This window comes from Pteronotus mesoamericanus, unplaced genomic scaffold (genome assembly GCF_021234165.1).
Source record: "Pteronotus mesoamericanus isolate MK-2021 breed Mesoamerican mustached bat unplaced genomic scaffold, CSHL_Meso_final scaffold_167, whole genome shotgun sequence".
Taxonomy (NCBI): Eukaryota; Metazoa; Chordata; class Mammalia; order Chiroptera; family Mormoopidae; genus Pteronotus; species Pteronotus mesoamericanus.
In genome coordinates this window covers 11,717,326-11,734,140 of record NW_026555308.1, presented here as the reverse complement: position 1 = coordinate 11,734,140, position 16,815 = coordinate 11,717,326, and the positions used below count along the sequence as shown (strand labels likewise).

The following is a 16,815-nucleotide window of genomic DNA, read 5'->3' as shown; positions in this document are numbered from 1 at the left end:
GGAAGCGCTGCCAGACTCCGGAAAACAACCCGCTCTCCAGCCGGAAGCCCCAGAGGCCCGCTCTGGCCTTCTCCCAGGAAGGAGCCCCGCCCGCACCCAGGTTTCTGGTCCGAGGATGGTGCCAAGACCTAGGCAAGAAACAAGAGAGGACACACCAGGCAGGAGCAGCCTCCAGGAAAGGCCTGGACTCCTGGCTCCCAGGCTGAGAGAGAGAGACAGAGAGACAGAGAGAGCGCGCGTGAGAGAGAGCAAGAAAGGGAGAGAGAGAGAGAGAAAGAGAGACACATGCAAGCCTGTCAAGTGTGCCAACACCCAGTCACTGTCATCTCCTGAGACTCCCAGAATATCCAAAATGAGAAACTTCCAAAGCAGGCATACAAAAATTATTGTACCATAGATTTTAAATGTTTGCATTAAACAAATGTATGTGCTTAAAAACCAGACACACACAAACAGTAATGAATGCAGTAATAGCAATGTAGTTATGCTAGATGTGGAACAATGGCAGGATTTACAGAAAATACGTTCGTAGGTGCTTCCACTGGGGTTCATGGGACACAAATCTGAAGTGACGTGATGGCTGTCTTCCTGTCCCAACCCCATCAGAGGGAGGTTGTGACCACGCTTGTGATTTCTTCTGGATAAAGTGTTAAGAATCTAGCCTAAAAAACATCTTTCTGAATATGAGGACTTAGGTCAAGAGGTCCTTATAAGTTAGGCACCCTGAAAACCAGTTTACCACCACCCCCCTTGCCTCTGACCCCTGACAGGATGCTGAGAAGAGGGAGCAACTCCAAGGCCTTTTGTTTTGCCCTGCCTACCTGCCCCAGTGCTGCCTGTCCACCTGTAAGGGGCAACAGAAATTGGGGTCAAGGACAAAGCAGGGAAACCACAGTTCCTGGGACCCAGCACTCAGACCCTGCGGTGTCAGGTGGAGAAGGCTCCTGGCCTGCCCATTTTCTTCAGGCCACCCCGAGCCACAGGACCCTGCATTTCTTTATAAAATGAAAAACGTGGGGCAACTTACATCCCTTCTGTGAGGATGTTGAGGTCCCCAGGAGGCGAAGAACTCCAGGCCCAAGGTGGACAGAAAGACAGATTGCCGTGAGAAACAACCAAGAGGTCTGTGGTTCCTGGTGGGCTGGGAACAAGACCCTTACTTGCTCAGGGGATCATGACACAGGCTGGTTAAGCAAAGCTTTGCAATTAAAAGAGAAGCCAGAAATCAGGCTGTGATCTGGGGGTGGATCCTTAGCCCCTCTGAGTTTAGTTTCCTTGCTGGCAACAATGGGGCTGTTCAAAGGATTAAAGTGCACGATTTGCATGAAGTGCTTGTCCAGGTCTGGCACATATTAAGTGCTCAATGAAATGTAGCAATTATCATTAGCTATCAAATGGGGGTGAACAGATTTACAAGGGTGAGAGGTTCTCCCTTTTCTCCTTTAAGATGAGGTTTGTGTCCATAGCATCAGCTTGATGCTTGCTCCTCTGTCCAGTGGAACCAAAATGGAAAGGGCACTGGGGCCTGACTGGGTGGGCCAGCCTGGACCAGCTGGACCTGGTCACCTAGAAATGCAAAGTTGGCCTCTTGGAGTTTCGGCAGGGTGACCAAATTGTGGCAAGAAACTGGGAGAATGCATCACACATCCAGCCCAGGAGGAAATGAAAGGGTTGATCAACGTGTCCATCAGCATAGAACTTTCCTCTGGAACCCACGTGACTATGGACCTAGCACCACCTCTCAGACCAAAAAGCAACTTAAAAATAAATGCTGTTGACTTTGAGTTTTTTGTCCAGAGGTTACAACTGGCAGCCCACAGGCCAACTGGAACCCAAAGATGTGTTGTCTTTGGGCTGCAGAACATTTAAAATTGTAATAATAAATTTGATTTGGTTGCCAATTTTTTAAATCAGGAAATCTCATTTTGAAAAAAATCCAGATTTTTTGGCTTTCATTAAAAAAATCAGATGATCAAATGATTTGGCAGCACCGGGCCTGTATTCCCACAGGGCGACATCTGGTTGGAGCAGAATAGCGGATAATAGGCTGTTTGTCAGGGGAGGTCAGCTTCTGCAAGGAGCAACCCCAAGTTTCAATGGTTTATCACAATACAATTTTATTTCTTGCTCATATTGCAGTCCGAGAAAGTGGGGCAGGGGTGGTGGGTGCAGGGGCGTCTACAAATTATTTAGGAACCCAGGTGCCTTCCATTTTAGGGCTCCGACATCTTTCTATGATTTAATATTTTTCAGCATTGAGCTGGATGATGGTGAAAGAGGTTGTGAGGAAAACAGACAAGCTTTTAACAGCATCATCTAGGAGATGTCCCACATGGGTGAGAACCAGTCATGAGATCCAACAGGGACCCATGGAAGCTGTGAAATGTGATGCCTGGTTCAGGGGCTGGGAGCAAGAGAACACAGAAGCATAAAAGCACCAGCATCTCTATTTCAAGTGGCTGCCCTACCTGCTTCATCTACTTGGTCATGGCAATTCTATTCTTCCCATTGCTCTTCCTCTCCCCTCGTCAGCACAACAATTTGGCTCAGGGGAAGCCACTGGTCATTGGCTGAAGAATGGTCATATCATACAATCCCAACCAATGAGATAAGATGAATTTGGATGTGATGTCTGGAACTGCAGCAGCCATTTGGGGACCAGCCTTGGGTTGCAGCCAAGAGAGTGATGGCAGAGAAGAAAGATGGAAAGAACCTGCGTCTCTGTTGCCGGGTGGAGTTGCTCAACCAATCCAGAAACCTATCCTACCTCATCATCTTATAAACTTCATGATAAGTACATAATAAATTCCCTTACTGGTTAAGTCAGTTTGAGCCAGGAAGCTCCTGTTCCACGTAGAATAAAGTATCCAAACTGATAAGACAGCAGTCCCTGCCTTGCTAGAGTCACTGATCACCTGCCTGGCCATGCAGGTATTTCAGTTTGGACCCCTTGACTTAAGTCTTTCTTCTTTCAATGCAGAGCTGAGGTCAAATTGGCCAGCCCTGGCCTTCCCGGTCTGGGATAGAAATTACCCACTGTCTACCACCTGAGGGTGCACTTTGCAAGTGTCTGTGCTTCCTAGGACAATGTGGTCCTCTGCAGGGTCTGAATCTTCGCTTGCATTTTGGGGACACAGCAATCTGTGCGTGACACTGACCACGAGATGAACACGTGTGAATTTAAGCCTGGGCTCCATGACTCCGTAGTGTATGAGCTGAGGCAAGTCCGGTAACTTTCATGAGCTTCTGTTTCCTCAGCTGAACACGAAGCCAGCATTCGAATTGCTGTGATCATTGCCAGAAAGTTCAATAACTTGACACTGTAAAGGCTTTTTCCTGAGGCTCAGCACACAGAAAGTTCACAGTAGATGTTGGCTGGTGGTGTGGTCACTGTCCAGCAGCCGGGACCGCTGAGTGATCAGATGGTGGAAGGTTTGCTGCCAACTACTAGGTCATTAGGGGAGACTTAGCCCTAAAACACAAGGCCCATATGGTAGAACACGGTTGATTTTAGAGCCTGAACAGAGGAGGCTTTTAGACAGCTCTGGATAACCTAGTAGAAATTTATTCCCTTTTCCCCTTTCTTATACTTCTCCTGATCTTGTGAAAGAGAAAATCTCAGTAGGTGCCGCTCCATGTTTAATACCTTCCCAACACTTCCTACGTCCTGTTAAGAAAGGGAGCCCAGGCTTCTTACTTAGAACACATCACCAGTGGCAATATTGAGATGGCATATATGAACACTGTTTTGTTTCTGTGGCATTTTAAAGTAATCAACACTTATGTCTGGCAGATGGTGCTCTTTTTCCATTTGTGGAAGTGAGATAAAATGTTCTTTTGAAATACAGTTGTCCAGGTAATAAAGGTGAGTGAAGTTAAATAAAAGTATTTGTGGAATAGGATGCAGGAGGCACATAGTGTGGCAGGAACCTAGAAGGCGGGATGTGCAGGACTCAGCCCTGGGCCCTCGTCCGAGGAAGACCCAGGTGCTGGGGCCAGCGCGGGCAGGGCCTTTCTGGGTGGTGAGAGGCTGGCGGTCATTCCTAACAGGAGTGATAAGAGCTGTGGTAGCCTGGCCCCAAGCCTCTTAAGAGAGTCCCTGAGATGACATTCAAATTGGCTTCCTTTCAAGGAAGCATCAGGAGGGTGACCGCATCACCTGGGTCACTGGAAACTGAGGGGTCTCCAGGGTTCCAGTGTTAAAACTGGGTTAGCCAGCCCCAGGGAACCTGGGGGAGGGGGCCAGCCTACCAGTCCTGAACAGCGGATGTGGGAGATGCAGGGAGTTGCTGGTCCAGGTCTGGGACAGTGGCTGTCTTTGCGAAAGGAAAGAAAGCGGTGTCTTTTGAATACCCACAACCTCTCCCCGAAGACCCAGAATTCTCTCTTAGCATTATGAACAAGGCCTTGATATGCCTGTGAGGGTAATAGGTGAGGGGACCAGTCGAAGGGAACGTAGGCAGGTTGGAGATCCACCGGGATGGGACAGAGAGCCTGAGAAAGAGGAGAGGTCATGTATGCGACATGTGTGGAGCTGGTCAGAGAGAAGAGAGTCAGCCTGGCTGTGTTGGGGCGGAGTCGGGGGGAGGCCAGAGGTGGCTTCTTACTGAGATGGGTGGCCATGGAGAAAGGGGAGTGGGAGTATTTTTAAAGCCATTGAACTGTGTTATTATGGGAGGCCATCCCCACCAATGCCCACTCTGACACCTTCCGGAAGTCTGTAGTGGAGATTTAAATGGCTGTTCAGTTCCTTTCTGATACTGGCCTCGCATGGCCTTGGAATGCCACCTTCTGCAAAGGTCTGCATAAATCCCACCCGGGGAGCGCTGGATCTGGGGGAGGCCCATGCTTCTCCGGCCCCGTACCCAACACCCATAAATCCTCTGGAACCTGGGGAAACAACCACCTCTCTCTTTCTTTCAATTATCCCATTTGGAAAATGAAAGTAGTATTTTTCTTGTCATTTATGTGCCGGGCTCTGTGTTGGTTCAGGTCCATGAGAATGGTAAGATGTGAGTTAGACCACAGTAGACGCACTTCTTCTTTTTTTTTGTTTTTTAGTTTTAATTCTAAGATATTTCCGGCCAACCAGAAAAATAAATGAACAAACACCTATGTGGCGACCAACCAGTTTAATTAATACATAAATCAAATCCAGATTCAACTAAGACCCCCAGTGTGCTCTTTCTCCATCTCAGTCCAGCCCCCGACATCCCACTGACAACATCGTCCTGGATTTAGAGTTTAGCGCTCTCGGCCGTGTTTTGAAGCTTTTATTACCTGTATAGCCAGAAACAACAAAGAGGCCATTGTTGGTATAATGTTGACTCTGTATAAATGGTATCATGGTGTGTCATCTTTCAATTCCTGTCTTTTTTTTTTTTTTTAAATCCTCCCCTGAGGATATGTTTATTGATTTTAGAGAGAGACAAAGGGAGAGAGAGAGTGAGAGAGAAACATCGATTCGTTGCCTCCCGTAGGTCCTGATGGGCAACAGAACCTAAAACCTAGGTATGTGCTCTGACTGGGAATTGAACCAACAACCTTTTGGTACATGGGATGTTGCTCCAAGCAGCTGAGCCACCTGGCCAGGGCTATGCCGGCTGTTTTTTTGTTCCACATTTTGTGAGTTTTATCCTTGTCGGGTGGTGTAGTTATGGTTCATTCGGGTGAACTGCTGAACTTGATTCATCTCTGTGAGCACACCGCAGCTTGCTCTTCCATCCTCCTCAGCGCTGCTGTCAACGGCCTAGTGTACACGCATGAGAGTTTCCAAATGGCTTACATCTCGGAGTAGGGTTCCTGGGTCTTGTCTACACGGGGTTTTCATAAACATGGTGGTCATTAGCCTGGAATGTTCTCTCAAGTTTTCCTCAGTCTCCAACTAGCCCTTGTCTTAGACCCAAGTGGCTTTATATGTTCACATGATCTGTTTGGCTCCTGTGGGCATTTGGGCTTTCAGCATCTGGTCTCTTGGGAGAAAATGTGGGCATGTAAGCTAGTAAATATAGTATCTTGTGGTAAGCGCTATAAAAGTGATAAAACCAAGGTGCTCGTCGTGCATAGAGAAATTAGCAATGAACTCCAACTGAGAGGCTGAGGAATAATTTAGTAACAGTAAGGTAAGGTTTTGTGGCAGGAGTAGGAGTTTCCAGGAAGATGAGGGTGGAGAAAGGATATTATAGGCACAAGGAACAGCATATGCACAGGCACAGAGGACTAAGGAACAAGCTGAAGTGAAGGAATAAAATAGGCTGGTGTGCCACGAGCAAGCGGAAGCATGGTAGCGGGAGGCACAGTTGAGTCCGGAGCTCCATGCTGAAGAGTTGGGATTTATTCTGGTGGTGGTGGGCCTCATGTGAGGGCCTAAAGAATGAGAGTGGCCTGTTCACTTCTGTGTTTGAGAGCAGTCAGGTGGCAGAGGAAAGAGGATGGAAGAGAGAAGACTGAAAGACAGGGATGCTAGTTAGGAGTCTACTGGAATAGTCCAGACGCTGGACATCAAAGAAGAAATGGCAACACAGGCATAGCTGTTTGGAGAAAGGTTTGGGTAGTCACCAACTGGACGTGCAGGTGAGGATGGATGGGAGAGTCAAGGATTGAGGTAGGTGCTTTCCCAAATATGTTCACACTCTAATTCCTGGAACCTATAAATATGTTATGTTTCCTGGAAAAAAGGGATTTTACAGATGTAGTTAAGGTGACAGACCTTAAATAGGGAGATTAGCCTGGATTATCTGAGTAAACCCAGTCTAAATCCATGAAGACTTAAAAACAGAGAACTTTCTTCAGCTTGCATAAAAAAAGGGCAGTAGAAGGGAAAGCCAGAGAGATTGAGTCATGAGCCACAGATGTAGGGACATGATGTGTAAGGACTGGAGAGAGGCCTCTAGGAGCCAAGGAAACAGAGAATTCAGTCCTACAAGTGCATGGAACTGAATTTGGCCAACAACCTGAGTGAATGTGGAAGCAGATTCTTCCCAGAGTCTACTGACAATAGCCTAGCCCACCCATCCCTTGACTTTGAACTTGTGAAACCCAAAGTAGAAAAGCCAGCCAAGCCAAGCTGGGCTTCTGACCTACACAAACTGTGGTGCTGAGGTTGTTTTAAGCTGCTAAGGTTGCGGTTAGTTGGTTCAGCAGCAGTAGAAAACAAACACAAGGACTTAGCCCAGGTGCCTAGCTGGGCTATGGGCAGATGTCGCTGTGAACTATGGTGGGACCTGGATGGAAGGTCAGACTTTGGTGTTCCATTTCAGACTCTTTGGGTGTTAGTTATCTATTGCTGCATAACAACATCACCACAAACTTAGCAGCTTATGTTACAAATACATTTATTACTTTACATTTATTATCTCCTAGTTTTCTGGGCCAGGAGTCCAGGCGTAGGATAACTGGGTCCTCTGCAAGGCCGCACTTAAGGTGGTGGCCGTGTTCACCTCTGCACACTCAGCTGGTGTCTTTGTCGGTTTGGACTGCTTATAAGAAAAATACCACGGACTGGGGGGTATTTCATGTTCAACATCAAACATTTACTTCTCACAGTTCCGGAGGCTGGGAAGTCTAACATCAAGGTGGTGGGAGATCTGGTGTCTGGCAGGAGCCCTCCTTCTGGCTTGCAGCTGACCCCCTTCCCGCTCTGTGCTCATGTCGTAGGGGGAGAGAAAGAGCTCTCATGTCTTGCCCTCTTCTCATAAGGCATTAATTCTACCATGAGGGCCCCACCTTTGTGACCCCAACTATCCCTAATCACCTCCCAAAGGCCTCGCCTCCAAACACGTGTGGGATTAGGGCTTCAACATTTTAATTTTTGGGAGACACAAGCATTCAGTCTGTAGCAACCAAGGAAAGACTTGCTTTCCAGCTCACATAGCTGTTGACTGAATTCAGTTCCTTGTGGCCTTTTGGGCTGAGGGCTTCAGTTTTTTCCGGGCTGTTGACCAGAAGATGCCCCCTATTTCTTGTCGACATGAGCCCTCCAACATGGCCACATGTTTCACCAAACTAGTAAGAGAGAGAGTCTGCGGGCAAGATGGGTGTGGCCATCTTATGTAACAGACTAACCATAGCATGTCACCTTTGCTGTCCTCTCTTGGTTAGCAGCAGGTCACTGTCCCACTCACACGTAAGAGGAAAGACTTACACAAGGGCGTGGCTATCCAAGGCAAGGATAACTGGGGCCATCGCAGTCTATCTGCCAACGCTTCTCAAAGGAAGATGTGGGTTTCTTATCTGGGTGTGTTTCAAGAATTGTTAACAGATTTTTCATCCAGCCGGGCCTCAGGTTCAGAGGTCCTTTCTTGCCTACAGTCGGTAAAATTAGCTCCACTCACCTGAGTTTGCAGGGCAGGGAGAGGGGCGAAGGGAACACCAGTCTCAGGAACTGTTTGTCATGCACAAGCCTAGTGATTTGCTAAGCAAAACTCAAGTTGATGTGACATAAACAATGTCTGCTGCTTCCAGAGGCCTGCCACAATATTTTGTTTTAAGTGTTGCTCATGCCTGGAATGCGCTTCTGGTTTTGAAATGTGGTTCCCAGGCTCATGCGTGACAACAAACCACTCAGTCCCTTTTTAAGAGTCCCATTTTTTTCATTCATTAATGTAGGTTTCCTCAGTGTGCAACGTCAGCTTGAGTGGAGATGTGCCCGGGCAGTGGCCTGGAGGTCTCTGCCTGGAGAGGGTCCGTTTGGGTGACAAGCGCCACCTTTTCCGCGGACTTGGCCTCCCGCCTGTGCAGTGCCAGCTCCGTGTTAAGGCCTGTGCCCTCCAGAGCCCTGATATCTGCTTACTCGTTACATTTCCTCTTTTTTCTGTCAACTTCATTTTTTTTTTTTTGCTGCAAAAATAGTAAATCCAAAAATAACATAGGTTCTCTTTCTGATGTCATGATATTAGGACAAAAATTAGTAATTTTCTCTACAATTCCTCTCCACCTCTCACCTCACCTGAAGGTATTCATTGTCAATGGCATGATGTGGAACATTCCATGTGCAGTGTGGACTTTCTTTACATTCTGAGGAACCAATATGTACATCCATTTGTATATTGATAAATATGCTTATTTACTTTTACAAAAACAGCACACCAACTAAGTTTACTGTGATATAAGATGAATAAGTTCCAGAGATCTGCTAGAAAACATAGTGCCTAAAAATAACAATACTGTACTATGTGTTTACAAATTTGTTAAAGGGTAGATGTCATGTTAAATGTTCTTATCGCACATGTAAAAAAAATGCAGAGATGCAGGAAACTTAGAGGTGATGGATATGTCTGTTACCTTGAGTGTACCCATGGTATCACAGCTGTATGCACATAGCCAAACTCACTAAATTATATACATGGAATATGTGCAGTTTTTTTGTTATGTCAGTTATAACTCAATGAAGCAGTAACCTCATCCCTACCCTCCCCCTATAAACCCCAGGACATCAACTTTTCTTACTTAATTGTACCTTATTATCAGCCCTTCAGATCAATAAATCAATCATTCTTTTTTAATGGCTGCCCATGATGCCATGAGGTGGATGGATCAGTATTTGCATCCTGGTAGGTGGATGTTTACAATGTTGTGGTCAGAAGAACTCCATGAGAGGGGAAGCCGGTGAATGTGTGTCATTCCATTTTTAGAATGGGAGAAACTGAGGCACAGAGAGGTTCAGTGGTGGGTCTATGGCTCCCTCCAGTTCCTGGTAGATGTGGGGCAGAGAAAATCAGTCTAATATTTGTTCTTGCTTCCTGCTGCCACAACGTAGCACCGTTGAAACTTGATCCGGTGCGGCCTCTGTTGACAAACAGCTCCTGTCCTTGCTACCATTAGGGTTCTGGGTGCCCCTCTTTGGTTTCAAATGTCCAATTAAACCTTTTCCTACCACTGACTATCATGATCTATCCTAACAGGTATCCATAACTTTGAATAACAGGGAGATGGGTTGGAAGAGTTTAATTTCTTTTTTCCCAGAAAGCCTTGGGCTCCTTATACAAATCACCTTTCTCCCCAGTGGTCGAGTTTGCACAGCTAGGTCTCAGGGGGTCCCTCTAGGCTCAGTTGTACCAGCTTTTCCTCCCAACCCCAGCCTCAGGGGCCTTCTTATGTTCCCTTTACACATCTAAGAGAGACCAGAGACTGATTCTTCACAGAACATGGACTGCTGACTTCAAGGTGACTTCAGACATGAAATTCATACAGAAGTTATAGAAATCCAAACCCAGCTTTATATATTCATGAGCACAAGTGGCTTAAATCAACATAAAACATCTTGTTCATTCAGACACATGATTGACTTTACCCATTTAAGTGTCTACATGACCCGAATCCAGGATTTTGCTCTCAAGTTTCTGATTCTGCAGCCTGTGCCAAACTGGTTCTATAGCTCTGTGGCGCCCTTAGCTTTCAATCAGAGGTGACAGTTTTGAGATTTGTGTGTAAACTTCCAGGCTTAAAACAAAACAAATATAACAGTAAGCATGAATGTATACCCTTAAATATTTTGTGAAGTTTTGGGGGACATAAATGGTACCTATAGGTACATTATGTAAACTGCTGTTTTCTTTTTCTGTCAATGTAAGCTATGTATTTTATTTTACTTTATTTTAATTAACTTATTAATCAATTTATATTCTCGACACTATTACGGATGTCCCCATCAACCCCCTTTGTAAAATGCCATTTTCTAAAATCCATTCTTCACTTGGGGCAGCGAGTGGGTGCTCTGTGTAGGGTGGCATGGGGTGGCGGCAATGGTGGGTGTAGATGACAATGGGCTTTTCCTCGGATGATGTCACAGGGGAGTACTGCTTCGCTCTGGGAGGACAGCAAAATCTGTGTGGACATGCTTCCCAGAGACTGGCCTACCTGTAGAGGGCAGTGTGGTCCTTCTTATGTTTATTATTATTTTTTTTAATGGGGTGGAACTTGAAATGCGTGGATGCCCCAGTGGAGAGATGAGAACACTCAAATCATTTATCTGTCTTAATTCTGGATAGTTTTAATTTGCCTCCTCTCTAACAGGTTATCTTTGTGTTTGTGGATTTTGGAGGTTATTCTGGAAAAACAAATTACATATGCAATATAGAGTCATCTTGTAGAAAATCCAAACAGTGTGAAAGTTTACAGGGTAATACTTGAAGGAATCCTTTCAATAGCTCCCCCACACTCCATCCCCTCAGTAGAGGCAACAACTGTTACTCTAGTGTGGCTCTTTCTCTCCTCTGGCTATCAGAGAGGGTGGGTACCAACCTCACCATCATTGCCCAGACCAAAGTTAGAAATGCAGAGACTTGGACTCTACCTCAGACTGACAGAGTCAGAACCTGCATTTTAATGTGATCCCTAGGTTGAAGTGTGAGGACCGGCGTTCAGTGTTTTTAATGTGTTAACTTACGTATTTGTATATGTGCAAACACACGTGCTCCTGGGATTGGAATGAGGCCCTAGACTATGGCTCTCTTTGGCAGGGTGGTTTCAGTGTGGTCAGGACACTAGCAGCAGCAGCACCACCTGACATGCAAATGTCAGACGCCAGGTCAGAACTGTTAAATGCAGACTCCAGGGAGGTGGGCTCAGTGGTCAGTGTTTTAACAAGCCCTCCAAGGTGCTCGTGAACCTCAAGTGGGAGAACCACTGCTGAAGAGTCTGAACTCTTACCTTCCGGTGGGTCCTGCTAAACTCCCGCCCCACTTTCTATCAGACAGAGCCTGCCCTGATCTGGCTGGTTTACAGAGGTACCCCCAAATCCAGCTCCACCAGGCATATACCAGGAGCTTCATTAATGCTTCCTTCAATTAGGTATCGTGGGCTGATACAGGTTTCCCCAATGTAGGTCAGGCTGGTTTTCAGGTTATGCAACATGCCAGCTTCTGGAGGTTGATTGAGGTCATGGCATAATCTCTATAAACTCATTCGAGCAGACCCATGTGCATCCTTTCGTGGCGCAAAGGAAACAGGTGCCATATGATCGTAGCTCCATTTACTCAGGCCTGTTTCTTTGGCAGCCGAAGACCCATTTTACAGAGGGGTAAAGGGAGGCCCAGGAGAGCATTCAGTTTTCATGTCAGAGCTGCTCCAAGCCTGGGCAGGATTTCCTCTCTCTAATGCAGGGCCTACAATGGATTTCCTTTTAAAAATAGCAAGCCAGACGCCAGCTGACTTTGGGCTCTGGTGTGGGCTCTGTGTCAAGCAACAGCAGTTCTCTCTTTAGAGGATCAAATTGGACTTCAACGTGCAGAAAAGTGCTCAGTGGCTCTTGAGCCAAGTACTATCAGCTGTAGGTGTTTTGTCCGAAGGGTGTTAGGACTTCGCAGGGGTTGCGGTTTCCAGGGTACCCCTGGGGACCGGTGTTTTGCGACTCCCGCCTACCGGAGCCCTACACCTTCCCCAGAGGACAAGGCTCCAGAGGACGCAGTGTAGACAAGGTTTGCTTTGCCGTGGCTGGACCGCCCACCCGGACTACAAGGGCGGGAAAGAAGTTTGAACGCAACCTGAGTGAAAACGGTCGGCCCAGTCTGGACCTACGGGCAAGGATCTGAAAACAGCACTAATAGGAGTGCCGGAGGGGAGGGTCGGCTGCTACAGCTACAGCTACAGCTACAGCTACAGCTACAGCTACAGCTACAGCTACAGCTACAGCTACAGCTACAGCTACAGCTACAGCGCGGCATGAAAAATAGTCCGAACCTAAAAAGCTTACTACCCTAGGTTAGGGGTACACGATAACAGGCACGGACGGGGTTCGAACCCGTGATCTTCGGTTTACGAGACCGACGCCTTACCACTTGGCCACCGCGCCTGCGTTAGAATGGCGCCTGTGCTAGTGCCTATACTGGCTTCACTCCCGGGAGCTCGCCCCGCGGGCACGAGCGCAAATGCGAGCGCGAACGCGAGCACGCCCGTCCGGCGCTCGCGGCCATCCCGGCCCCGCCCCCTCGCTGCGGCCGGCCGGATAAGGCGGCACTCCAGCTGGCGCACGTCAGCTGCTCCCGCGGACTCCGGGCGGCTCACCCAGCCCGGACCCTCAGGCCCTGCACACCTTGAGCCCGAGTCCTCCTCTGGAGGCGTGCCTGGAACTCAGGAGCGCGAGGGACGCTTGCCGGCGTCATAGAGCCTGGGGTTCGAAACCCAGCTGCACCAGAGTCTCTCCGCGACTTCGGATTTTTGGCCTTTGGCCTCGGAGCCTCAGTTTCCCTGCTAGGGCGAGGCACCCAAGAGGCGGAGGTAGGGTGGCAGTTCTTCTTAGTAGGACGCCCAGCGGTCCACGGCTGCCCTGCACGGGGCAGGCGCTCTGCAGTGGTTGTTGAATAAAACTAAAATTTTCTGAAATTAAAAACCCCAACTCTTCCTCCCCGATTGCCGGTGTAGCCCAGGATGTGTGCTGGACGCGGGACCGGCAGCCTCACGTGCAGGCTTGTTAGAAGCTCTGTTTCTCCCGCTCACCCAGACCTGCCCCCTTGGACCTGCTGTGGAGCCCAGCGGTCTGGGCGTTAATAGGTCCTCCAGGTGATGCCGATGCGCGGGAGAGGCTGAGACCCACTGCTCCAGATAATGGATTCGCGTATTTCAATTTCTGTATTCAAACATGCCTTTTTATTTTTAGCCAAATGGGTGACTTTACAGTTCTCTACACTTTGATTTTTTTTTTCATGAATTAATGTACGGTGTGTTAATAATATACTGGCTTGTAGTACATAGTACAACATAAACAACAGCATATATTATTTAATAAATGTAACAAATTCTATTATTCGTTAATGTGAATAATGCAATATTGTATAGTAAATTATAGCGGCAGATATTATAATATGGTATTATGCATGGATGCATTACCTTTATTCTCTTTAGTAGTTGCTCTCTACTGACTGGCTGTATCACGGTTTAAGCAGTTTCTGGGAGTTAGGTCTTGGATCGTCTGCCGCTTTTTTGCTGCACAGAGCACTCTGCTACGTGTGTCTTTACCACCTGTGATAAAGGCACCAGTGATGCTTGCAGATCATATGGAGACATTTTAGAAATGTTCACAGCCCACCAGGCAGGTGTGTAGGCAAGTAGGAAACTTAAAAATACCAGGAATTTGTGTTCATTAAGTTGCTTTCTATGTCAACGTTTGGGCAGGTGAGTGGAAAAGGCCCGGACAGTCATCCTCAGGCAGGAGCGCTGAGACACTGCTTCCCGGGTGCTTGAGGTCTATGCGTCTGTGCAAACCTTGCCGCAGCTCCCTAATGAAAAAAAGAAAAAAGAAAAAAAAAAAAGAAAGAAAAAGAAAAAAAGAAATTGAAGAACATTTTCAATGAAGAATTAAAATATACATTACTGAGTAGTGCTTCCAACTAGTCGATAAAATTGGTTCCATTGCTCCTCTCCTTTTTTGCTGTTCATTGGGTTGTTGAAATTATTGTGCAGAAGTGACAGGGGCTTATAAAAAGTGAAAAGAAATTAGCCAATGAGAGAGCATCACATATGAGCTGAGCCCAGAACTAACTGGCAGGTGGGATGGGAATCAGAGCCTAACAGGTGCTTTTTTTTCAGTTTTGTCTTCAACTGAATGATAAAAGTGCATTTGCACCTTGATGGGCAGGCAGGTGGGATGCCAAAGTTATCCAGGGTCTGGGGGTCCCTGAGAGAGGCTGATCCTCCAACCTTCTGTGAGCCTTAAAGAGTACAGGTGCTGGGTGCTCTGACCCTACTTACTTTCCAGGGTAAGGAGCCCTGAGAGGCCACAAATCTTGGACACCAGGACGGAGAATCTTAGGGTGATGCTTGCACAAAGTAGGTCCTTAAAAAGGATTGCAGAAGGAATTAGCGCGGGATTCCTTTCACCCTCGTCCTCCATGCGGTTCTGGGGAACCTCCTTGGCCAGGGGCCTCCAAACACTGTGCCACAACTGTTCTGGCATTGAACTTCCTATAAGCCCTTCCCTGATCAAGCAGAATTTTTAACTTCTTGGTGATAAGATGTCCATTGCTCACACTTTGGGAAAGAAACGTGTCCTGAGCCCTTATAGAGTCCCTGTGGCAGGTGGGTCCTGATGGCGCAGAAATAATTGTGACCCCATCCAAAGCCTCCCAATTGCTAGGGTGAGAAACCAGCGTTGGGTGAAGCAGATGGTGCTTTGAGGAGTCTTGGAAGATGACATTTTAAGTGAGAAAGTGTCAAAACTAACCTGATGGCAAAGCCAGGTAACATGATAGAATCTTTTTGATGTCTTTGTTTCATCTGTGTAAGTAAGTTGGCTAGATCTGAATAATTTATAAGCATCTACGTTTCTTTTTGTGTTGAAACTTTGTCACGTTTTTCCATTTTAGAAAAACGTATTAATTTTAAATCTTTATTTTCTTCACCTCTTTGTTTCTTTGTGCCTGTCCCCAAAGCAGGAGTTCCTAACCTGCACGCAACACCAGGAAATTCGCGAATTCCCCAAGAGTATGTAACATGGGGAATGGATGTGTGTGTTTCTGGGAGGGAACGTCACAATTTTAATTTGGTTTTCAGAAAGGCCTCCTGAGGTTTCAAGCATTTTTACTTCCTTGCTCCTCTTTCTATGGTTCCTGATTCCCTCAAAGCCCATTGAGTTGCCGTGTCTTAGTTGTTTAGTCAGAGCTGAGGTTGCTTGGAAAAAAACATGAAGAGATCGCCAGTGCAGGGCACCACCCATCCCCCTACCTGCCCACTACCCAGAGCATCCGTTTGAACGGCATCTCCCAGCCTGTGAGGGGCTTTCACCTGTGTTATCTCAATGGCGCCTCAGCTGTGGCCTCACAGTGGTTCTCAGACCTTCACGTCTCCTGATATTGCAGGCCGACCTGCAAGGTCTGGGCTGGGCCCCAGGTTCTGCCTTTCTAACAACCTTCCAGGTCATGCTGATGCTGCTCTTCCCCACCCTCGCTCTGAGAAGCACTGCTCTAAAGTGTACTTGGAGAAATTCATTTGCAGGCTTGCATATTTAGGTCACCCAAGGTAATGACTGCAGGCTTTTTACTAGTTACCCAAATCAAGACTTTACCTCAGGAAAGCCCACTTAGCTACTCGTAGTAGCCAGTGCACTGTTAGTGAGGTCGGTTTAGAATCCAGGGCCAGAGCCAGAGAACACAACCCCCTTTCAGTGCTTGATCTGATCAAGCCGGTGATTTAGAGCAGGCCAGGCACTTCAAATACTGGCGGGACCGGGCAGGCTATATGACGCTGCCAGTCCAGCAGGTGTAAGACAGGGAGTAGGGGGTCTGGGGCCAGGTGAGGCGGTGCCATTGTGCGTTCCACCAGAAATATATGAGTTCCAGTTACTTCACATCTTTCTCATCCTATCTTTTTAATTTTAGTTCTTCTCATGAGTATGTGGTGGTGTCTCTCATTTGCATTTCTCTGATAACTAATGGTGTTTTAAGCACCTTTCCATGCACTTGGTAGCCATTTGTTACATCTTTTGTGTAGTGTCTGCATTTTTATAGCCTGTTTGTTTTCCTATTATTGGTCATCAGAATTTGTTGTATATTCTGGATACAAGTCTTTTGTCAGATATGTTGTGAATATTTTTCTTTGTGGCTTGCTTGTTTGTGTTCTTAATGGTGTCTTTCAGAGTGCTGAAGTTTTAAGTTTTGATGAAATCTAATTTATGAGAGTTTGCCTTTTATGCTTCACGCTTTTTGTGTCCTTTTTTAAAGACATCTCTACCTAAATCATGAATGTTTTCTTCTAGATTTTTTTTATTAGTTTAGCTTTTGTGTTTAGATCTATGATCTATTTTGAATTAATTTTGGTGTATGGAGTGAGATAGGGCTTGCTGTTCATTTTTTCTCAGCTATCCAGCGCTGTTTGTTGAAGTGA

At 46.9% G+C, this 16,815-nt stretch overlaps 1 non-coding gene across 1 annotated transcript; it reads right to left on the bottom strand.

Annotated features, from left to right (window-relative positions):
* Nucleotides 1-12,718: 12,718 nt before the first annotated feature.
* TRNAT-CGU (transfer RNA threonine (anticodon CGU)) lies at nt 12,719-12,790 on the bottom strand. Its single transcript has one exon. It is a non-coding gene; the product is annotated as a tRNA-Thr (tRNA).
* Nucleotides 12,791-16,815: the final 4,025 nt, after the last annotated feature.